We start from the raw sequence: 24,406 nt of genomic DNA on the forward strand, positions 1-24,406 counted from the left end.
ACGCGGGCCTCTCACTGCTGTGGCCTCTCCCGTTGCGGAGCACAGGCTCCGGACGCGCAGGCTCAGTGGCCATGGCTCACGGGCCCAGCCGCTCCACGGCATGTGGGATCTTCCCGGACCGGGGCACGAACCCGTGTCCCCTGCATCGTCAGGCGGACTCTCAGCCACTGCGCCACCAGGGAAGCCCCATTGCCTTTGTTTTTAATGTAATTAATTTAACTATAAGTTTGTGTAATTTAATTTCTTTTAATAAATTTATTTATTTATTTTTGGCTGCCCTGGGGCCTCGTTGCTGCACGTGGGCCTTCTCTAGTTGCGGCAAGCAGGGGCTACTCTTCTTGCGGTGTGTGGGCTTCTCACTGCGGTGGCTTCTCTTATTGCAGAGCACAGGCTCTAGGTGTGCGGGCTTCAGTAGTTGTGTCCCGCGAGCTCGATAGTTGTGGTATGCGGGCCCATTTGCTCCGCGGCGTGTGTGATCTTCCCGGACCAGGGCTCGAACCTGTGTCCCCCGCATTGGCAGGCAGATTTCTAACCACTGCGCCACCCGGGAAGCCCTGTGTAATTTAATTTTTAATAATGGCTGTGTTTAGCAGTTGGCTTGCAATATTCCTGAAACAATGGGCTCTTGCAATCTGGTACAAGAAGGTTCCAACACACCACAAGATATAGTGCTGTTGGGTGAATTGGGGAAAACTAGGTTGGCAGTGGAACAAACAGATAAATCTTCATTTCTCATAGCATAAAGCAAAAATGTCATGACTAAAAATGTTAAATGAAAAAATAGCAAGTTTTCTAAAGATTTTCATATAATTACTGTATTATTTAAATATGTTTATAGGAAGAAGGATTGGGAGGCTAAGTGGTTGTAGGGCAGGACAAAGCTTTTATTAGAAGTCTTTTTTTTAACATCTTTTTATTGGAGCATAATTGCTTTACAGTGGTGTGTTAGTTTCTGCTTTATAACAAAGTGAATCAGCTATACTTTCATTTAATATTTAACCCTGAGTATTTACTAATTTGAAAAAAAATTAACAAAAATAAAATAACTAAATGCAAAAAAAAAAGGTTTAATATAGACATTTTGAACTAGTGTGAGTTGGTATTCTTTCTCATTCTGTCCTGTCTTATTCAATGCTCCAGTCTTTCAATAAGGAAAAAGGTCTAGTTCACTATTTGAGGATCTTCTGAATCAAATCACTCTAAAGATCTAAAATTTGATATAACCTTTGGATATTTTTGGCTGAGCTGGTTTTAACTGGTGTTTTAAAATTTGCTAATTTTTGATAGGAAGTGTCAATTGAGACAAATCTGTTTCCACTTTTCTTTTTTTTTTTTTTGCGGTACACGGGCTTCTCACTGTTGTGGCCTCTCCCGTTGCTGAGCACAGGCTCTGGACGCACAGGCTCAGTGGCCATGGCTCACGGGCCCAGCCGCTCCATGGCATGTGGGATCTTCCCGGACCGGGGCACAAACCCGCGTCCCCTGCATCGGCAGGCGGATTCTCAACCACTGCGCCACCAGGGAGGACCTCTGTTTCCACTACGAGTGTCTGATTTGCTGCTTTCTTCTGGCAGTCACTGAATTCTTACAGTTTTAGGCCATTGTTGGCTCACTAGGATTTTAATTAGACAGCTGAATCCCATATGTTTATGTGTACTGTTTTAATTTCTCTAGTATGTTTATTTAGCGTGGTTGTGGCACTTTAACACTCTGCTTTCCCAGAGGACATACAGTCTGGTAATTTGATACTGGATGTAATCACAGGAAATATACCAGTTAATCAAATGTCCTAAACCCACCCACACCTTCAAAACCTGTCTGGTGAATGAGTGCATTGTAAATTCTGTTTATTCTTCATTTATCAGGTCAGTTTGTCTTGTGTCTTGTTTCTTATTCTCATTTCCACATTACTAATTTTCATTCATATCACCTCATTTTTAGATTTTTCCTCTGGCCTCCTAACTCATCTTTCTACCTCCAAACTCAAGTGTTCAATCCATCTTGGACAGCATCATTAAAATAATTCCCCCAAATACTGCTCTAATGTCTCTCCATTGCTCAAAAATCTTCTATGGTTTCTTTTTTTCAAAATACTTTACACCCATTCACTAGACCAGTAATCTCCAGAGTGAGGTGGGTATACTCAGGGGTTGTGAAAGACAATCCACTGGAATACGAGAATGTGGTAGAACTTTTAATTCCTATTTCTATACTAGGTAAACATACATATTTTTAAGTAAAAAAAAAAGAAATTAAACTTCGCTAACATGTCATATGCAGATTGATACAGGTACTATCTTTCACACTCTATGACAGATGACCATGTCACTCATGGTACCTGAGATATCTTGAAGTAATAGCTGAAGTTTCAAAGTGCTTCGAGGATAGCAGTTATACCCTCATTTTGGGGGTTAGCTTCCAGCATACTGTGATGTTTTTCTATTTAAATGCATCTAGCTATGATTTATTGATTGTATGCTTTAATGAATGAGCCAGTGGCTTAAAAAGATTTCAGGAAAGAAATCACAGATTAAAGAGAATAGTAACTGCAAGTATAAGAGAGCAACAAAAAAAGGCCAAGCTGTTACATCTCTTCATAGTGTAAACGCTTTGCAAGACACATTATGCAGTAAAAATAATGCAACTAATTAGGTCTGACAAAAATTTGTTCAAAATGATTCAAAATTACTGAACTGACAACTTGAAATATGAATTCTTACATTTAATAATACATCTCACTTTAAATGTACATAATGCTTGAGTTTTTAGTTAGTGATAGTATGAAGCCATTAAATTAGCAAGATACTTATAAACTGAGCAGGTAAAAAGAGCATATTCAGGTTTTGTGGACCTTGAACCTAAGTTAGTTTTGGAAGCCTCTTTAAGAGAAAAAAGACAAAATTGAAAATGTAAAATCAAGTGTGAAAATGAACATTTATTTAGAATGAGAAAAGAAATCACAATAGTTACTCATTTTAAAAAGCAGGAAATACCAAAACAGCACAAGATCCAGAAAAATAACATAATGTTTTTATAAATGAACTGTTGACATGCCTCTATAACACCTTTTTTCTGTATTTTTTTAGCTGCATCTTCTTTGAGCACCCCTTCATATGACAATCACTTTGCAATATTTTCTAAAGACAAAATAGAAAGATAATTCATACTTTCTTTAGCATGACTGATCAAAATTTGTTTTTTATTTTGATAATAATTGCTATAAATAATGTTGCACAGATTTTTCAAGTTATCACATTTGGGGAACCCTCTATCATGTTTATGTTTGAGATGTAAGATTTGGGGGAGTTTCATATTTTATCATGCAAGACTAAATGCTCTTTGAACGAACAATACTAGTTTATTAGAGCAAATTCAAGTGCATTTAAAAACTGCCCTTATTTTGTAGTGAGCTACATAATTGTATAATCAAATTATTCTTATGCTATATATTCTGACTTACTGATAAACATGTGTAGGAGTTCTGTCATAGGAAAACTCATTCTTATTTGTTTTGCTATGTTGGTGGCAATCTTGTATGCCACTTTATCTGGAACTGCCAGATTGCACCAGGACAAGATATGTGAGACATGGTAAGATGTACTCTGATAGCTGGATACACAAAATATGTGACTTCACATACAGACATACCCACTGGTTGTAGGATTGCTATAGGTTTGTGTCTTGCAAACACAGGAATGATGATAAATTCTGTTTCACGTGAATACAGTAAAAAATAAAACTAAAAAAAATCTATGATTTATTTAAAATTGAATATGATGACAGAGATAATTTCCACTGAAAACCAGATCCTTTGCTTAAAATCTTACACACCTGATGCCTGGAAGAATTCTCCACAGACTCGCTTCTGGCTCCATAATTTCAAACCTTGTTTCTCTTCCACTTTCACATATTTTTGACCCCGCACACCATAGAACACACTCATATTGCATTTTCATGTCATAACCACCCACGAGTCAGCACAGTGGGCAGGAACGTTCCTGGAAGGCATCTTCTATTGGGATGGCTAGTGTTAACCTAAGTATGTATGGAAGAGCCTAGGAACCATATAAATATATCCCACTAAACCTGAGCTAAATGTGCTCCCAGCTCTATTTCCCCTTATTCAGATCCAAAAAGTACGTGCAGCCCGTTATGCCACATGTAACACAAAGGAAGTGTCATAGAGGCAGTCAGAGTGGGAAGAAACACTGGTCTTAATTGTGGTCAAAATGTCATACCTTTATCTCACCTCTGCAGTCTTTACTGAAATATATGACCATGTGGATACATTACAGGGGAGATGCTTAGGCAGGTGAGGGGTCTTGCACTGAAGCTTCATTAGCTTCATGGTAAATTTGTCTTTAACTTCAGAAAACAAAAATATTTTAATGGTGTTTAAAGGCATTTGACACAAAGCATAGAATGTTGCTGAACTTAATGGTAAATTCTATTGAGGGTCCTTCCTTATTTAAAAATGAAAAAAAAAAAACAAACCACTCACATATCTTTTGCCACCTGTATCAGCCACTAAAACCAACTATAAGAATAAAATAAATGTAGAGCCAGACTTTTGGATCACTATGTCACCAAACATTATTAAAAGAGTAACAAAGTATATTAAATCATATTACTCTCATTAAAAATATTGATTGGGCTTCCCTGGTGGCGCAGTGGTTGAGAGTCCGCCTGCCGACGCAGGGGACACGGGTTCGTGCCCCGGTCCGGGAGGATCCCACATGCTGCGGAGCGGCTGGGCCCGTGAGCCATGGCCGCTGAGCCTGCGCGTCCGGAGCCTGTGCTCTGCAGCGGGAGAGGCCACAACAGTGAGAGGCCCGCCTACAGCAAAAAAAAAAAAAAAAAAATATTGATTGTTTTCACTGATGACAAAAGAATTTTTGTACCATAAATACAAAATTTAAAAGAACTATTATTTATTTCATTCTTTAAAATATGTTCTTTAAAGTGCATGATATATCAATTCATTGTACATGTGTTATGTATATACAAATAATTGGGGGTGTGCTAAAACTCTTTGCTAATAAGATGTATAATCCAAACTACTTGAGTATCATTGAATTAAGCATTAAGATGCCTCAAAATTTGGCCCTAAAAGAGTGCATCTCTTAAGCTAGTCTGAATTATTCCCAGTCCCTAAAACAAGTCTTTATATTCTTATCCTAGTGTCATTATCCGAGTAAATCCTACCCCAGCTTCCAACTTGGAATATCCCGTTTTCTTCTGGCTAACTCAAATTTTATCTATCTTCAAGGACCTGTTCTTCAAAGACTCCCTTGGATTCTTCAGTTTTCAGAGTTCTCTCATTTTGTTATATGAATAGTACTTACTATTTTTAATATGCTCTTAGCACCAAATGATAGCCTACCTTAAGGCACCTCTTTTATTGCATTATTTTTTTAATGCATGTATATCTTATTTTGCAGCTTCTCAAAGGCAAAATCTCTCTCTTAGACTTTTGTATCCCTGCCACCTAACACAAGGCTATGCAAATAATAGATCCTTTCTGAAGATTTGTGGAATCAATACCTTTTTTGGAAAAAAGTCAAGTTAAGGGGAGATATCTTTTGTGTTCACAAAACCCTCTGTGAGGGAGGGTGTGTGTCATAATGGCGGCGCTTTTCTTCCCAGTGACACAGTGGTAGAAAGTTCTCCCCTTTACACATCTATCCCATGCTGAGAATATAGTCATCATAAAGAATATGAAGTAAGTGGTATACACTCAAATCTCAAACTATGACACTAAAGAGAAAGAATGGCTTTATTTAGAGTCCCAATGCGATTAATATATTCTCTTTCCCAAACGAGATAATTTTATCTTCTCAGCAATTTAATTTTCTGCCTTATTCATCATACGGTCATGTTCACTAACACTAGCAGATGGGAGGGTGGCGGTGTGTCTGTCCACCTCATGCTGGTTTGGCATCTCTATAGAGAGGAAACAAATTGATGCAAAAGAAATCCTGTTTCCTTTCTGAGTATTTTTGTGATGGCTTCTTTTGGTTTTGCCTCTTTGGAAGTGAACTTTCACTGTCCCTCTAAAGATGTTAGTTCTTTTTTAACAGCAGAGGTCCTCCTAGCTCAGCAGTCCTCCAGGATCAAGTAACTGCTCATCCTAAAAGCATGAGATAGTTGGGAACTGCGAGACTTAAACAGGTTATTAAAAAGCCATTGTCTGTGCTGTAACTGGGTTTATGATGTCTTTTTATCTCGACACCTAACGACATCTCATGGTTCTAATTATCTGCCAATCAGGGTAAAAAGCTCAGAATAGGCAGCATTGTGCCTAGAATTACTATGTGGAAGTATATGCAAACTACGTGGGTTTAAAGATAAGAAAGACTCTGTACTTTAGAGAATGAAAAGCTATATTAATCTAGGATTATCAAACACTGGTAAATGTATTATTGACCTTGTCATGGTGCCAGACAGAATAATACCATGATCTAGAGCCCAGATTTCCTGGACACTGGTAAAACATGCTGGCTCTGTCCTAGCTACTTCCATCTGAATCACAGGGAGTGGAAAGAACTAAGCCTATACTAATCTGAGTGTGTCTGAGGTCCCAAGCCCACGAGATCAGGACAGGCTCTACCCTGTGCCACCCACCTTTTGCCATCTGTATCCATCTCCTACTGTGTTATCAGACGCTCCAGATGGAGCTTCCTGTGCAATTTTTAATTATTATTATTATTTTTATCTCTTCACCCATAATGTCTCTAAATCTCCCGGCACTGCAACTGTTGTCTTTGTTGGAAAGAGATGATAGCCTTCTGAGATGGAGATGGTGGCATTTCTTTGTGAGCTCTCAGAAGGAATGTAGATACTATTTAAGTTTAAAAAAATAATAATTATGTCCTGACACTTTAAAAAAGTGAATTTCTTTGTAATTAGTTCTCATGTTTAGGATTGCTTTGAAATTCACTAGGGTTTTCCCTTTAAACAAGGAGAAAAGATTCAGCTTGTTTCCCTTGTTTGGGATCCTTTGGGATGAAAAGCACTATAGAAATGTAAGCTATTATTAATCCGCTCCTTCTCTAGACACATGTCGACGGGGGCTCTAAAATGTATACCAGCTGACGGTGTGTCTCGGCTCAAAGGAAGCTGCAAAATTATTTTTAAGCATGCACTTTGAATTTGCCCAAAGCCTGTCTATTTCTATGGAAATAGAAGTGACATCCTGTGGCTGAGAATCCTGTTGGTTTTAGCAGTTACAGCAAGTTCAGCTGGGCGGATGCTACCTCTTGGATAATATCTCATGCTTTTCTCTAAGTGGTCTGTATAGCAAGGGTGAGGAGTGGGGTGGGCTCTGCCTGGACACAGAGGGATAGACGGATCTTACAGATTTCCTTCAAAGCTTTGCATTCCATAATAAGACCTTGATAACTGTTATCTCTTTTGCGATTGCTTACAGGTATTGCATAGTAAGAGAAAGAGAAAGTCATCATGTCTTACCCCATGTAGCTTTACCAGCTGTGTACGTCCTTGGAATTTTTAAGTAGTACTTCCTTTTCCAGCGTTACTTTACAACTAGTGTTGACTGACCCAAACCATCAAGAAATCATGATCTCTGCTACCTTTGTCCTCTGTGGGATATTAAGTACCTGCACATGTGATCACTGTGTTGGGCACCGTATAGGCAAGACAGAGAGCTCAAGACCACCCCAGTGCTGATGGAAATGTGGAGAATGTGGTGGAAACTAGCAAGCTCTGAGCACCAGAGGAATAGACAAGGTTGTAGATTTGCATCGTTTATCAGTTTATTTAAGTCCATTTGGTGATTTCCACATTTATCAGGGTGAGATTTGTGGAAATGTGGGATATTTTCATTATAATTTGGAAATGGGTGAAAGCACTTGAGCTGCTTTTAGTTCCTTGACCCTGAACTCCCCAGGAAGAAATTTAGGAGCCTTAGGTTAGTAGCATGGAAGCATCAAGCCATCTTCTCAAGGTCCCACTTGGACTCTATTTCCCAGCTAGTTCTGTAAGGCTGATGCTTCACTGTGTGTTCCTGGTATCTATTCTCCCCAAAACTCAGTGGTTTAAACAACGATCAGTTGTTTGCTTATGATTCTTCAGTCTTTGTTCTCTTGCTTTTAAGTTTTCAAGGATTCTCTTGGTATATTTTCTAACTCAGAGATTCTTTCCTCAGCCATGTCCAGTCAACTCATAAGCCCATCAAAGGCATTCTTCATTTCTGTTACAGTGTTTTTGATCTCCAGCATTTCTTTTAGCTCTTTCTTAGGATTTCCATCTCTTTGCTTACATTGCCCATCTGTTTTTGCATGCTGTCTACTTTATCCATTTGAGCCCTTAGCCTATTAATCATAGTTGTTTTAAATTCCTAGTCTAATAATTCCAACATCCCTGCTGTGTCTGGTTCTGATGCTTGCTCTGTTTCTTCAAAATGTGTTTTTTGTCTTTCGGTATGTCCTGTAATTTTTTTCTTGGTCATCGGGCATGTTGTACCGAGTAAAAAGAACGGCTGTAAATGGGCCTTAGTAATGTGGTGGTGAGGTGGGGGGAGAGGAAGTGTTCTATAGCCCTGTGATTAGGTCAGTCTTTCAGTGGGTCTGTGTCTTTGGACTGTGAACTTCACAAGCACTCCTCGGGGATTTTTTTTTTTTTTTTTTTTCCCCTCTTAGGTGAAACAAGATGGCTAGGTTGGGTGGAAGGCCAGAGCTACCGGATTTGTGCATTTTCCTGCCCCCAAATCAGTTAGGGTCTGATAACACCACAGCAGGCTAGACTGGTTAACTAGTTTCCCCTGAGGTCAGGCCTTGTTAAGAAGAACAGAGCTCTCTGGCTCTTTCAAAATGGTTTCTTTTTCTCTCCTCCTGCCAGAAACTTGAGGAGATTTTTCTCCTGTATTGACTATGGGAATCTGGTTGAGTTCTTGGTGGTAAATCTCACAATATTGTGGGGAACCCTCCAAGACTGGGTCCCCTTGGCGTCTTTAGCTCTCAGAGTTCTCTGCACGGAGCCTCCAGCAATTCCTCTATTACAGTTCAGGTTTTCCTACCCAGGCACTGGTTCCCATGGTGGTATCTGCCTAGGGGTCTCTGCTCTGGTAAATTGTGATTCTCTGTATTCTCCTTTTGGTCTCTCCCATGTGGGGGGCAGTGTTTTGCTTCATGCCCTTCCCTCTTCTAAGGATTCAAGAAGAGTTGTTGATTTTTCTGTCTGTTTAGTTTTTTACTTACTGTTAGGACAGAGTGGCAACTTACAAGCTGCTTACACGTGGAACTGGAAAACCTGCTTACAATTCTTTATTTTGACTATGTCTCAGCAAGGACAGTGTGATTGTGCCCCCTGTGGTGTTATCTTCCAAGACGGCTCACTCACATGGCAAATTGGTACTTAGCTGGGGCATCCAGCCAAGGGCACCTTGTTTGGCAGGATTCTTGGGTTCCTCTCCACGTGGCCGGTCTGAACTTCCTCACAGTAGGTGGTCCAGGGTGGTCAGATTTCTTACTTTTTTTTTTTTTTTTTTTTGCGGTACGCGGGCCTCTCACTGTTGTGGCCTCTCCCGTTGCTAAGCACAGGCTCCGGACGCGCAGGCTCAGCGGCCATGGCTCACGGGCCTAGCTGCTCCGCGGCACGTGGGATCTTCCCGGACCGGGGCACGAACCCGTGTGCCCTGCATCGGCAGGCGGACTCTCAACCACTGCGCCACCAGGGAAGCCCTGCTGCAGACCTTTTGAAGGCTTTGTCCTGGATCTAGCCCAGCATCACTTCTGCCAGGTTGCAGGCAGCTCAGATTCAAGGAGAGGGGCTGCACAAGGCTGTGAATACCAGAAGTGAGATTCACTGGAGGTTATCAGTAGAACAGTCTTTCAGTTTGGTTCCCTGATTCTAGTGGCTGTCCTTGCCGTGATACCCCCGTTATTAACTCGGCGCCCTCATTCCTCACATTTTTAGGGTTCTGTTTTCCTCTTGCCAGAACTTCCAATGACTGAAGGCCTCCTCTTCAAACTTTGTTCTCATGGCAGCTTACAAATGCCTTGTCCTGCTTCATGGGCACAACCACTGATCTCCCCCATGAAGCTTTCTGGAGGCTATGTACCAGATCTCCTGGGCCTTCACTGTGTGCCTGACTCTCAGAGGCCTAAATATAGGTGTATGCAACAGTTTGCCCAAGGACGTGTGTGGAATTGCATGAGAAAAACATGAATCATTTTCCCTGAAAGTTGATTTTACTCAAAAATATAGATTTAAAAAATTCTCATTTCAATCATTATTTTTTATATAAGAGCACATGTGAATATGGAATAAAATGTGGTTCTATTGAATATGGTAGAAGACAAGGAAGGCTTCAAGGACATTGAAAGCCTAGTGTGGTTGCTGGGGTCATGGGTATATTCTCTCATGTCACTGTAGATCTGTCCAGTTTTTGTTACTAGAGACTCTTCTTGTCTTGCTTATCTTGCCATCTATCTAGGTCCAGGTTAGACTACGTCATGGCCTGGGCCCTGACTGTGGTACTTATGATGCTTGTCTACAGCAACTTCCCTGTAAAGGGAAAAAGTTGTTCTGTGAAGGAGGAGGAACAGTCTATTGTTTCTGTATCCTCTTTTTGGAGCCCAAATCCTGTTCTAAACTTTGCTCTATTAAAAGCAGACCCTTCCATCTACTCTGCATACCTCCCGGACACTTGCTTTCCCAGTCTCTCAATATCACTGAATAAGGATACTCAGTCAATACAATACTGAATTTTATTACTTTGAATGGAAGACCCAGAGGCCAGGGATTTTCTCCTCTGTTGCTGTCCTTAGTTAGCATGGCTGAGGGGCTCCAGTAGGGCAGCTGGGAACTTCAGCAGCTCCTCATTTCTGGTTCCCTGGTGTTCTGTGAAGTCTCTGAAGGCTGCATTACCCCACAGGCTGAGAGTCAGTTACTATGGACCCCAGTCCTGTTTCCCCCATGGGGAAAGGCTGGTGCCTAGAGAGATTAGTGGAGAATATTAGACAGGCCCCAGGAAGGCCAGCAAGCTTTGTCTCCTCTGTGTGCAGCAGAGGCTGGGGTCTTCATCTCTAAGAGAGCCAGGATGATGGAGCCTCTACTGAAGGGGGTGACATGAGGCAGTGGGCTGTGGTCAGTGCTTGCTGGGGATTATGGTTGCTGGGAGTCAACTGCTAAGCTCATTCGAGGTTGCTCTTTAACATGGCTCAGATATCTTCACTAGATCCCAGAGGTGAATACTTGTCTTTTTTGAGCTGTTGAGTTGTTGAAGCCCAGCCCAGTTGCCTCCTGAAAGAACTTAATATTTTGGACTCAGCTGAGATCCTCAACACTTTGAATGCTGTTCTGATTAAGTTTTCAAACCCTCAGAGCTTCTCTTCTTAGAGGTTCATAGTTCTGCAGAGACAGGCATTAGGGGGCACCGCAAGATCTCGAACCTCCTTTTCTTGTCTATGCATTGTCCTGTCTCTTTGGATGGCTAGCTTTAGAGGCCAGTATAGCTCAGGTGTTCATCACAGACCCTGTTTTAATGCTTTCGGATTTAGTGTTTGTCTCATCCCAGGGCCTTTAGCTGGGGGCTCTGGGGCTCGGGAACTCAATGCTAAGCCTGTCCTTGATGACCTAAAGACCAGCAGAACTGGCTACAAGCCCAATATAGTTAGAGAAGAACCCTCATGCATAGCTGAATGTTATTTTCACGAATCTTACATGGGAAGGTATGTCTTGAGTTCTCTTGAGAGAGAGCCAGAAGTTCACCTGTCACTTGGAACAGATTAAAGCAGAGCTAATTATTGCCCTTTAGTAACTGAAGAGTCAGTATTAGGGTGGGGTTGCCTATAACGCCCATATGTTTTGTACACCATCCTCTGAGGAACTATCTGGGAGAGGCCATCTGAGATTCTAAAGTGGACTGATGACTCTATTATCACTTAATACTTTCAAGGATGAGTATATTATAAGAGCAAAGGTTCTGCTGTTAGACAAACTGGTTTGAAATACCAGTTCCTCCTGTACTAATTGTGTAACCTTGGACAAGTTATAGAATCTCTTGAGGGTCTCGCTTTTCTCATTCATAAACATGTGGTAGACCTACTTGAAGGGATGTTGGGTGGGCTAAATGAGGTGACGTGTCTGGCATGTTGTAAGCCCTCTGAAATAATAACAATAACAGTAACATTTTTTGGTATAACTTAGTGTAAGTCTGGCACAGTATTAAGCACATTGCATGCTTTACATACAAAGAGGCTATGTTGCTGTCACTAGGATCTTGCTAGTGAATAGATGAGAAAGCTGAAGTTTTTGCCTGAATCCAAAGCCTATGCTCTTACTCTTGGCTGAATAAGAGATATTTCTATGTTATAAAGAGATATCTTTAGGTAGCTCTTTCCCATAAAACTAGCTACAGGAATCCTTGAGAGGAAGATGGTGTAATGACCAATCTGGCTTCCTTACCATTTTAACTACCATTTCCCAGAGTTGGAGTAAAGCTCCCACTTAAGCGTAGATCTGGCTCAGACTCTGGCTCAGACTCCACTTTAATCAAGGGGAATATTAGCTCTGGGCCAAGAGGCATTTCACTGCTGATTCTGCTCTGACTCTATGCCACAGTTGTGATAGAAGCCTCCATCCTGGACCCAAGTTCTGATAAACTGTCTTATTTCCTTCTGGCCCCACCTTATACTGTACCCTGCACCTTAGTTCCTCAAGAGTCATTCTCCACTGATTGCTAATCCACGAAACTTCTTACCCTGATCACTCTTCTATCTAGACATCAGTTTATTCTCTGACCAGGATACCTGAAGAGTCTGCTCAGCATTCCTTCTGTGGTATAGAAAGTGATGTTTCCTGGATTAGCTTCTTACTTTGAATAGACCTTTTCATTTATACATTGAGTAATATTCAGTGAACATGACTATAAGCTTCTTGATCTCAAGATACTCACAAGGTCCTTTAACCACCCTCTCTTTTAGAGCCTTCTCATAGCTTGAACAAACCCTCATTTCTCCTGAGAAATAAGTCCTGGTTCTATTACTACTTCATTCTTATTTGCTTTCTGTATATCTCCTGAACATTCAACAGTCTTAGGATAGAAAATTCTCAAGCGGTTTCTACCTGTCCCCCCTTGACCTCTGAGGGCAATGCTAACCACTGTTTCTGTCTAAAAAAAAGAAGTAGAGTTGAATAAAGGTGCTATTAGCATGGGGACAGACTCTCTCTTTTGTTTCTGGTTTGTTCTGCTCATGAGCTTAAAGGCAAAATGTCTACTTTACTAGGAAGTTTCATCTACCAAGCAATTTCATGAAATAGGACCCAGTACTTTACTTTGGCAAGGGTGGCTCCTAGCACACAGGGAAAATGCCCTGTGGATTTTTTCTTTTTGCTGATACTGGGCTCTAATAAAATGATCTTGTTAGTTTTCAATATAAGAACCCTCCATGGATGTATTTGCCATATTTGTTTCCATTTTTAACAGTGTCATAGCAGGGCTCCAAAAGACAGACTTCATGCGTTATGTCATTGTGGCCTTGGAATGACAGACCAGGTAGTTAATTTGATTAATGAAGGGAATGTTTAGTCACCACTTCGAATAAAAGGAAGTCAGAGAGGTCAATAAATGAACTTTTTCTGGAGGCCAGTGTTATCACCCCTATTAAAATATTAACGCTATCCATTCCCTGGTTGCCTCACTAATCAATTCTTTCTTTATATATTAATTTAGTTTTTAGGCCAAGCTCTTTCCCAAAGCTTGCCCAGGCAAACAAGATAAATCACAGGTGGCAACTACATCAAATAATGGTCATGGCTAGTGTTAACTCTTGCAAAACACTAGATAGGGTCTATGGGAAAGAACTGTCCTTAGCAGGAAAAGAAAGGGGCAAACAAGGGCACCCAAAGACCTTCCATCTTTCCAGTGAGAGAAATCAGCTTATAATTAAATCTCACTCAGTTCATATTATCTCCAAGGATCTGTACAGTCAGTGAGCAAAGTTCTCTTGAACGAGCATATCTCAAGGTTCACAGATTATCCAAACACTATTTCTTCTCTGTACTGATTGTATCCTTCTACCTTTGTCACAGTGATTCACACTTCCTTGCCTGTGAAACTGGATTTTCCATTTTGCAGCAAGGGAAGGAGGCTGGTGGGGTATTTGGGGGGCCAGAAAAAAGGGTACACGTAAAAAAAAATCGGTGAGTTGATGATTGATCCATTTTTCTTTATTTAACACAAGTTTGGAGGGAAGTGGTGATAAATCTACTTCAAGCTAAACTGCTTCTTTTGGGGATAATAGAGGTGCTTGATTTTCTGTTTCCCTTTTCTTGGATTTTCTAGTAAAATATTTTAAAATGGGTTGTTTTTGAACCCATCATAGCATCCAGTGATAATAAATAAAATCTGTTAATGACCTCCAAATTTATATCTCCAAGTTTGACTTTTCTTTGATCTCCAGACTTCTATATTTAATTGACTTGGCTTTCCACATGGATTTGTAACAGACATCATAAACACATTGTTTTGATTTTTCCTCCAAAACTGCTCCTCCCCGCTCTTAACTATTCCGTCTCATTAAATGGTATCATTTATATTTCACTAAGTGGCTCAGGTTCCAAACCTAAGACTCATTCTTGATTCCTTTCTTCCTCATTTCCCCACAACATGGCAATCCATTGGTGGTTTCCTTTCAGAGCATGTGTCAAATATGATCACTTCTCATCACCTCCACTACTATCAGAGTAGTTCAAAATACCATCAGTCATCTCTCACCCGGGCGGTTGCAGAGACTCCTAAGCGTCCACACCTGTCCTCCTTCAGTGTAACCTGATAGCTAGAGTGATCATGCAACTTCCTTGCTCAGAACCCTTTAATGACTTCCTGTTATGTTTAGGATAAAATCTAAATCTCTTACCATGTCTGCAAGGCCCTTATGATCTTCTTATGCTCATTTTCTGCTCTCCTTTCTTTCATTCATGTTGCTCCAGTCACACAGCCTCAAATATTTTAAGACTTGCCTGTCTCAGAGCTTGTGCTTTTGCTCTTTTCTTCTCCTGGACTGTTCTCCCTTCACACCTTCACCTGCCTTGCTCTCTCACTTCACTTGGGTCTCTGCTCAACTCTCTTCACCCTTTCAGAAATATCTTCTTGGCCACCTTTTCATAAATAAGTTTTAAAACTTTGCTTATAATTTGTTTTTCCCGCTGGGAATTAATTTCCAAGAAATCAGGGACCTTGTCTACCTTCCACATTAGTACACCTGCCAGCACTTAGAACAGTGCCTGGAACATATCAGTGCTTAATACATATTGAATGAATGGGTGAATCCATTTGTGTATATACTATACTGAGAACTCAACTAGAGAGAATTAAATGTAGTTAAGATCAGCAAAGCTCTCAAGCCAGGGTTCAATGTTTGGAGAATAATAGGAGAGTGAATAAGGAAGAAGACAGCCCTGACTGCTTAGGTAGCTACTTTCTAACCTTACCTATCTTTTAATCAGAAGGCTTAACCTAAACTAAGATAACATTAAAAAAAAAATAAATTTATTTATTTATTTTTGGCTGCGTTGGGTCTTCGTTGCTGCATGTGGGCTTTCTCTAGTTGCAGCGAGCGAGGGCTACTCTTCGTTGCAGTACGCGGGCTTCTCATTGCAGTGGCTTTTGGTTGCAGAGCAAAGGCTCTTGGCACCCAGGCTTCGGTAGTTGTGGCACACGGGCTCAGTAGTTGTGGCACATGGGCTCAGCAGTTGTGGCTCTCGGGCTCTAGAGCGCAGGCTCGGTAGTTGTGGCACATGGGCTTGCTCTGCGCCATGTGGAATCTTCCCTGATCAGGGCTCGAGCATATGTCCCCTGCATTGGCAGGCGGATTCTTAACCACTGCGCCACCAGGGAAGTCCCAAGATAACATTTACTGATAATTTATTATGTCCAAATCATGGGAACAGGGAATACAAAGTTGCATAACACATGGCCTCACATATTTATACGAGGGATGTGTTTGTGTAAGAGGGACAGATCTTATTCAGAAAGGAGTAAGAAAACTTCCACAAACTACAGGTAGTCCTTGCTTTGTAATCGGACCTAATGTATAGAAATGCCATAAATTACGGTGTGGTTAGATTTTAGCTCTAGGACGGAACTTCCCAGTGGATTTGCCAGTTATAAGTGTACTTCACGAGCAGCCGCTTCCTTTTGCTAAAACCAAAATAAACATATTAAAAGTAAAACTAAACACTGTGCATAAAAGAGTGGGAAGCATTTAAGCATGAAACAGAGGAGAAAGTGACATGTTTTGGAATCTGCTGGGGTAACTTTTCTGGGAATCTGTGGGGCCATTTCTGGGCACCTGTGACATTCAAACTTAACCATGGTTCTTGCCATTCCTCTGTGTTAGGAGAAAATAGAGGGATGTCACCTCAGTGACATCCCTCTCAGTGATGTCACCAATGTCATTTATAGCAGTGGCTGCATCCCGTTACAGGGAATTCACCAACCTGAGTCTCAGCCTCTTTGCAGCACCTTCCCATGTTCTTCTTGGAGATGATATCTAGCAGCTGGAAATACAGTAGCATGAACTCAGCTTTCTGCAGTCATTCCAAAGGAGTAATCAACTTTTTTTTTAAGAGACTTACATGGGGGGTTGGGAATTGTGTGTGTTCTGTTGTTAACAAGAAGGCTTTCTCTTCATCTCCTTTCAAATTTCTCCTTTCGAATTTCTCTTACTCTTCTTCCTTCTCCTTTATGTTTGCTCTCTCTCTCCTTCCTCTGCTCTTCTTGTCCTCTTTTCATCCTCCTCACCTCTGCCTGCCATCTCCCCAACTCTCCCCAGGGTTGGCGGTGGATGACAATCAATGAATAATAAGCAATTGGAGAGATGAATTCCAAAGTCAACTGTGAGAAACCAAACCACGCACCATAGTGATGCTTTTCCTTCCTCTCTCCTTGCACTTCTCCTCTGCATGAGCCAAGGACTTGGGTTTTTCTGCCAGTGCCCTGTGATGGAGTGGAGTAGGAGAAAGAGGAAATAGTAAACAAACGGGGCTTGATTTAATCACACCAGGAGTTCATTTGTCAGAATACCAAGTTTATGTATAGCCTCGTGACACGGAACATGATGTGTCAGGACGTGGAATTAAATCAAATAGGATCTCATGGTTTTTCAGGTACGGTCTTTCTGAGGAGGGGGCCTGAAAAGGCGCTGCAGCCATCTGTCTGCATTGTAGCCAGAAAAATAGCTGTTTTCCACAGTTCTAAGGCAGGGTTTGTTTTGCGCATGCCTGGTAAAGCACTGATCTGTCCCAGCGGCCTGAGGGAGGACTGAGTACTTCCAATAAGCAGTGACTCGAGAGGTAACTAGGCTGGTCTCAAGAAAGCCCTGGGCCTGACCCATGTGAGATTCTATACTTTCTTCCATTTTCCTCCTTACTTTCTGCAGTTCAGATAAGAGACTAGATTCAGAAACTTATTTCAGAAGGCCTGGAGGGGAGGCTCATGGAATCACAGGAGCTTGGGACTAAAAAGGACTTTAAAAGTTTTCACCCTCACTGCTGACTGATGCTCCTTCCTTCCTCTCTGATTCTGCCCTTTATCCGAGCAGTGACAGGGTCCTGAGAGAGCACATCCAATATTTGTAATTTCCTAGACAGTTCTTCTACCTGTTGAGTCAACCTCCCTCTTCTGCCTAAAATTTTCCCATTGGCCCTTCTTCGTGCTCTTCTGAGACACTGTGAAACGAGTCTTGGGTCAGTCTACAAGAAAGTAGGGTCTCTCAAGACTCTCCAAAGGAATGACTCTCCTAAGGTCCTCAGTGGAAATAGCCTCAACCCTGGAAGCTGGGATTGAAGGAAGTGGTTTAAGCAAGATGCACCATAAGCTCAGTGAGTGTAGTCAGGATGGTAAAATTCTCTTTGTTGAGTTTTCTCACTATTAATTCTTTAGAAGGTGGCATGGAGGCACTCTTTACTATTACTATTATTAGTTTAAAACTAAAGGCCTAAAAATTGATGCAACACTAAGAAAAGAATTACATGCAGGTTCTCTCCTCCAAATGATAGTGTTTTTTCTGGGCTCTCTTCTGATACGATTTAGGGCATTGGTTCAAAAAGGACATAGAAATAAGACCCAGCTCTTTTCTAGCAGAGAACAGGAAGTCCTAAATTGTGTGTGTTAAAAGCAGGGAGTGTGAGAGCATTAAATTCCTTCAGCTAATGGATTATACTAGAGAGGAGACCTCTAAACTTCTTTCAGGTGTGCATCTGAAATCCTTTAAGTACTCATAAGTATGGAGATACTTTCTGTTCTGTTTCTCATTATTTATTTGTTCAACAAATGTTTCTTAAGCACCAATCACATGTCAGGTACTGTGCTCCAAATGGATGGACGTGGGAGATGGGCAATTTTTTCTTGTTTACCTTCTGAAGCTTAACTTGGGACGAGTTTTGTCAATTCTGCTGATAGGTTTGGATGAGATTTGCTGTTCACTAATGGCTTTTCTCTTCCTATCACTATGAAAATGCAGTGGGGCCAGAGTTTTACTGGCCTACTTTCAAAGATGGCATTATTTTTTGATTCGTCAAATGGAGCCCCTAAATCCAGTTAGCCATCTGGTTTAATTTAAGTGTGAAATATATATTTATATTACCTGCTTACAAATACTTATCTATAATATATCTTCATAAGGCCATTTTTTATACTTCAATACCCTTTAAATTTTGTGCTTGAAAAAGAAAATACGTCATTAATCTTGAGTATCATTATAAAAATAAATGTTGGGCCCTGACAATCCTAGGAGTGTCCAAGCAATGAGTTTCTGTACACAGTGATGTTGCCTAGGGAAACAGAGAGTATCTGAGAACTGAGAAACCAGTTTGGCTGAGGGTGAGCGGGGGGAAGCTAGCCACTAGGTTCTGGGGAGAACCAAGAGCCTTATGGTAAGATGTGGCTGGGAAAACAGATGCCCTTCTCATACGTGGAGATGGTCGGCAAGTTGCCTTCCTCTGGGAACCAAAGTGTAGGCTCAGCTAGAAATAGTGGTATGTAAACACCCCGATTCCCTCACGTGCAGGCAGAGAACTGAGCCAGTAAATACACAGGACTTTTTTTTTAGTCCACAGTAGACAAATGAAAGCTCAGTTAAGTGTGTTACCTAAGTGGAAAGGTAAATTCAATTTGCAAAATGCTGTAAAGGTCCTCCCATTCAGCAGGACTAGCAGAAGAGATGATTTAAAAAATGAAATCCTTTGCCTTATTGCATCAACTGCTTTCCACTAGCAACTCTTTAAATAAGTGTGCAGAGGGGAATAGGGGAAGGACAGGTGTGGGTGCATTGAGGGGTGTGGAGGAGGCAACCTGAATTCCCCTTTTGGCAGCTTGCTTTGTCCTTTAGGTTGGTAAATGCTCTGGGACCACTCTCTCTGGCTTTAGCTGACCATCCTTTTCCACCAGCTCCCCTCGTTTTCTTCTTGTATTTTTCTTCTAGCTTCTCATAAGTCTAAAAGAATGTGGGGATGAGAGTAGAAGAAGAGTTATGGTGTGATTCAGGTGTGTCAGAGAAATATTTTGCTGCTTGAAAGTCCATGCCCCAAATTGTTCTCATATGATTATATTTCATTCCTAGTTGTGGGGAGATGAGGATACCCTGCACTGTCTAGTACAGTAGCCACTGGCCCCATGTAGCCATCCAAACACTTAACATATGTGACTAAAAAACTGCACTTCTAAAAAGAAATTAAAAAAACTTAATAATACAAAAACAAAGAAAAGTTTAAAAAAACCCTGAAATTTTAATTTAATGATATATTTTAGAGGAATTTCTTTTTTAAAAAGAAATTTAAAAAACTAAAAAAATACAAAAGCAAAAGAAAAGTTTAAGAAAACCCTGAAATTTTAATTTAATGATACATTTTAGAGGAATGAAGAGAGAAGATGTTTGTACAAGGCAGGGTGCTGGAAAGAATTATCACAAGAGCACCTGACCCTCCAGTGTACAATCAACAAAGAATCTGGGTAAGTTTGTTAACAGTTAGGGTTAATAGAATTGGAAAATCACTATGAAAATGTATACTGGACTTGATTAAAGGGAAAATAGAAAGAGAATAATAAATATTGTAAGTACTAATACTCTGAGGTAAAGTACAATAGAAATGCTAAAATACACTAGTGACAATGTCAGGAAGACAAAGGTCATGTTGGTACATATTATAGATCAAGAAGAAACTGGAAAAAAAGAAATCTATGCCAATTAAAGGGAGAGTAGTTGTAAATAATCAATCATTTATTATTTCTTATATTTGTGAAGAAAAATTGGATGATCCATGCTCTGGAAAAGATTGACATATAAGTCCACTTTTGCATCATTTTTAAAATGAGAAGAATTGGATTTCCTCTATATTTTATTTCATTCTTATAAATTGCCAAAGGTTGGAGTGTGGCCTAAATTTTTAAACTGTGGGCTGCAACCCACTAGTGGGTCACAAAATCAGTTTAGCGGGTGACAATGAACATTTGAAAATAGAATAGAATAGAAACTCTCAGAGTGCATTTCATAGGATAAGGGTAATTACTATTTCATGAGACTTGGTTTGTGTGTGTGTGTGTGTGTGTGTGTGTGTGTGTGTGTGTATGGCTGAAAAAGTTTGAAAGCCACCAATCCACTTGACTTCTCATAAATCCTTCCAATTCTGGTATATAACAACTCTGTATGTTAAACACGTTGAGTTCTGTAGATGGGAATTGTTTTGTAGGATTTCAGGTAGTTCTTCCATCTGGGAATAGCACTAGTTTTTGTTGAATGGAATTTGACTTAATGTGTCTCTCCACTTTGGACAAAATGCAAAAAAAGAGCGTTTAATTATTAAAGAACCAAATAAGGAATAAACACTGTCGGTCTCATCTTGAAGGCAGTCCAAAAATATGGAGCTGGTGGCTATAATTTAGGGAAAACTCCATCATATGAAAATATTTCTGCTATATTTCTCTGCATGAGTTTACAGAATTATCCATTTAATTGGAGGCATTCTAAATACATGAATTAGGATAAAAATATGTGATTTTTAAAAAGAGTACATTTGGTGTTACAGGTATTGGAAGCATTTGTTTGCATTTCTTGGTTATATATATGCATAAACTTTGCACATCATGATTCTTTATAGAGCAGTTGGTGCAGAATTTACAAGAATACACATGATCTCTGCTGGCTTTTCACACACTAATTTAATAAAAAGGAACTCAGTCTATCCTTCGTTATTATGTTTCTTTGTTATTATCCATAAAAGCCCAGTTTTGGACTTGTGGGAATGATGAGGCACTGTGTAAACAGGCCAGTTCTGTGGCATGTAATTCCACAGAATGCTGCCAAGGAAGCTGTGGTGGAGGGAAGTGAATTAGGTTTCCTAATAGTCTGTTCTACTTGTGCATCGGTCAGAGATTTTGGTGAACCTCATGAAGGACTCTTGACACCTGACCACAGTTGGGTGACGTGAATTTTTTCTTTTTTTTTGATCTGTAGCCTTAACAAAATTTCATTACTCTGATGAATTTTCACTTTGTGCAGTTATGTGCACACCTCATGTATATATAACATGTTTTTGGTATGTCTTATGGTCTTTGACCATACTATGCTCACAAATCTTGCAAGTAAAAATTATAGAACTTTCACCACAACTGACTCTGATACGACAAAACGTATTCGTATAAAAACAGTAAAATTATACCTTGAGAGAAGTTGGCTATGTCCAAACAAGCACACATATAGTGATTCTGTAGGCAGCTGATATAAAAATACCTTATCAAAAGAAAATAACAGCCCTTGACACAATATGAGGCTTATCTTATAGTGAAGCCATCTTTGCTACCTTTGCTACCTCTAGTATTCTCCTATGGATTTCTCGCATTTCATCAGCAGTTGTTTTTGGCCTCATTTTAGTAATGCTGAGGCAACATTTCCTTTTTGCTCCAAACCCTTAACAGCTTTAATTAATAGTACTTATTCAGCTCATGCTTAGCAGTTTTATTTTTGAAAAGCAATTTATAATCATTTTTATTAGTTATTCTAAATTGAGATTTAGAATGGAATGTCATAAAGAAAATGCTTCATGTTTGAGAAAGGAGACTATGCCTACCCAATGTTTGTCTAAATAGCATAATTATGGTGGCATTACTCATAGATTGTTAATTGTTTATTCCTTAATCTGTAGATGTAAATAACCCACACTCCAACCTGCAATTATGGAAGGTCTACAAACCTGAATTGTGACATTCAACTGATATATGTAAGAATTCTTGAGGTAAAGTTGAGTATGTGTCTATGGCTAAAACACTATTAAAGCAAAAGGAAGTTGGAGTAATGATATAAATTGTTAGACACTAATGACAATCCAAATTTAGTAGTAATGCTGCCATGCCATTAGAATTCAAGAATATCAAATAATACAACTTTTAATTATATAAAAGTAATACATATTAGTAGAATATGTATTAATGTGTTTGTTATAAATCAAACAGGTAATTGGAAAACATGTTTTCACATGATATGAATCGATTGTCATTGGAATATTTATTTTTGAATGGAATTTCTAGATTTTGCATACCAAAAGGACACAAAATTAGCATAAGCAATATTTTAATGACTTTGCATTTACTACTTTTGCATACATTAGAGAGTTCAGTGTACAAATTCGAAGCTCTGAATTAAGCAGTTTGAAATGAAGTGTAATGTTCTAATTACATTAACTCAGTACACAACTTTCAACCAACTTTTCATTATTCAGAGACCTTCTAATCTTTGGATTATGTGTACCTCAGTTTGCCTTTTGCATGTGCCTTTTGGATATTACTCTACACATGTAAGAATTTTTATAAGAGAAGGCCTCCTGAAGGGAAATGTGGAAAAACAGTGACCACCTTCCTTGCTTACTGGTATCTCTGTTAAGGAGGAATGGCGGCAAGAGGAAAACAGGACCAACTAGGAAACCTTATATGCCAGGGAAACTGGCACCCTCTGATTCAGAGCCATTTTTTTCAGAATTTAAATGCAATTTTCAGACTATGGAATGATGGAAATGAATTTCATGAAAAGTTTTCTTTCCCTGGTTACCATGCTGTTTGTAAGAGAAAGAAACTATAAACAACAACCTAGGTTTATGGGAAAAGATTAAATTAAATTCCAATTAAATTAATTATTATTAATAATTATTAATTAATTTCATTACTCTGATGAATTTTCACTTTGTGCAGTTATGTGCACTCCTCATGTATATATAACATGTTTTTGGTATGTCTTATGGTCTTTGACCATACTATGCTCACAAATCTTGCAAGTAAAAATTATAGAACTTTCACCACAACTGACTCTGATACGACAAAACGTATTCGTATAAAAACAGTAAAATTATACCTTGAGAGAAGTTGGCTATGTCCAAACAAGCACACATATAGTGATTCTGTAGGCAGCTGATATAAAAATACCTTATTTTTATTAGTAATTAATTATTAGTAATTAATTATTAGTAATTAATTATTATTAATTCCCATTTAAAAATTGAAATGCCAGGCAAACACATCCTTGACTCTATTTTTTTTTAGGAAGGAGTAATATAAACATGAAGCCACACAGCATCTGCATAGATATTAAATATGATAAAAAGATTTATGAATGTACAACTGTGACCTGAATGAAAGGGCACGTCTAAACATAATGAATCCAATTTCCTGCTTACACTGGCAAAGAAACCAACTACTGTGCCTAAAAGAAATAGTTTAATTAGCTAAATAAACAGACTAATCACCTCTGCTCCCCTGCTCCCACTTACCCAAAGCTTTTTTTACCAAAAAGCTGGGATACCAAAGCTGGGATGTTTCTCAAGGGCAAACTACAGATTTTAAACGCTGAATTGAGGTTTTAAATACACCAAAATTCAAGTGGTGGTTTCCATGGTAACCTTCTCACAGCCACTTACTTGGAATGGCAAAGCACCTCCCCTTAAATATGAGTCCCTAAGTCCCTTTAGCCCTGTAGCAATGTGCTGAAAAAGGAATAGCTGGCTTGGAGAAGGGTATTTGGTGTTGGCAGGCACTTCTTATGTCAATATGGATTCCGATTCCTCATCAGACTTGATTCTAGGGATTCTTCTCAATCTCTATCCCTTTTTGCCACCCATGGTGTTCTGGGTCAGGGCAGAGGGTGAGTGTGGGTAAAGTATGGGCGGGCCAGTAAGAGATGAGTTAGCTTGTGTGTGCTTCTCAGATTGCAAGAATCCAGAGGGGAATCTGATGTGAATTGGAAAACGGAGTTCTGAAGTAACATGTTCTATTATTTTCACCTGGGAGATCTTAAAAGTCCAGTGTTTTTTGTTTTTTTTTGTGTGTGTGTGGTACGCGGGCCTCTCACTGTTGTGGCCTCTCCCGCTGCGGAGCACAGGCTCCGGACGCGCAGGCTCA

General features: G+C 39.9%; 1 long non-coding RNA gene across 2 annotated transcripts in view; it reads left to right on the forward strand.

Moving 5' to 3' along the window:
- LOC129392246 (uncharacterized) overlaps positions 1–24,406 on the forward strand; it is a 53,253-nt gene that overhangs the window by 17,447 nt on the left and 11,400 nt on the right. Inside the window, exon 3 of one of the 2 annotated variants that reach the window (XR_008617805.1) lies at positions 22,165–22,254. The exons of the other annotated variant lie outside the window; for it this stretch is intronic. This is a non-coding gene — a long non-coding RNA (uncharacterized lncRNA). The remainder of the gene's footprint in view (positions 1–22,164; positions 22,255–24,406) is intronic. 2 annotated transcript variants of the gene reach the window in all.

This window comes from Physeter macrocephalus, chromosome 7 (genome assembly GCF_002837175.3).
Source record: "Physeter macrocephalus isolate SW-GA chromosome 7, ASM283717v5, whole genome shotgun sequence".
Lineage (NCBI taxonomy): Eukaryota > Metazoa > Chordata > Mammalia > Artiodactyla > Physeteridae > Physeter > Physeter macrocephalus.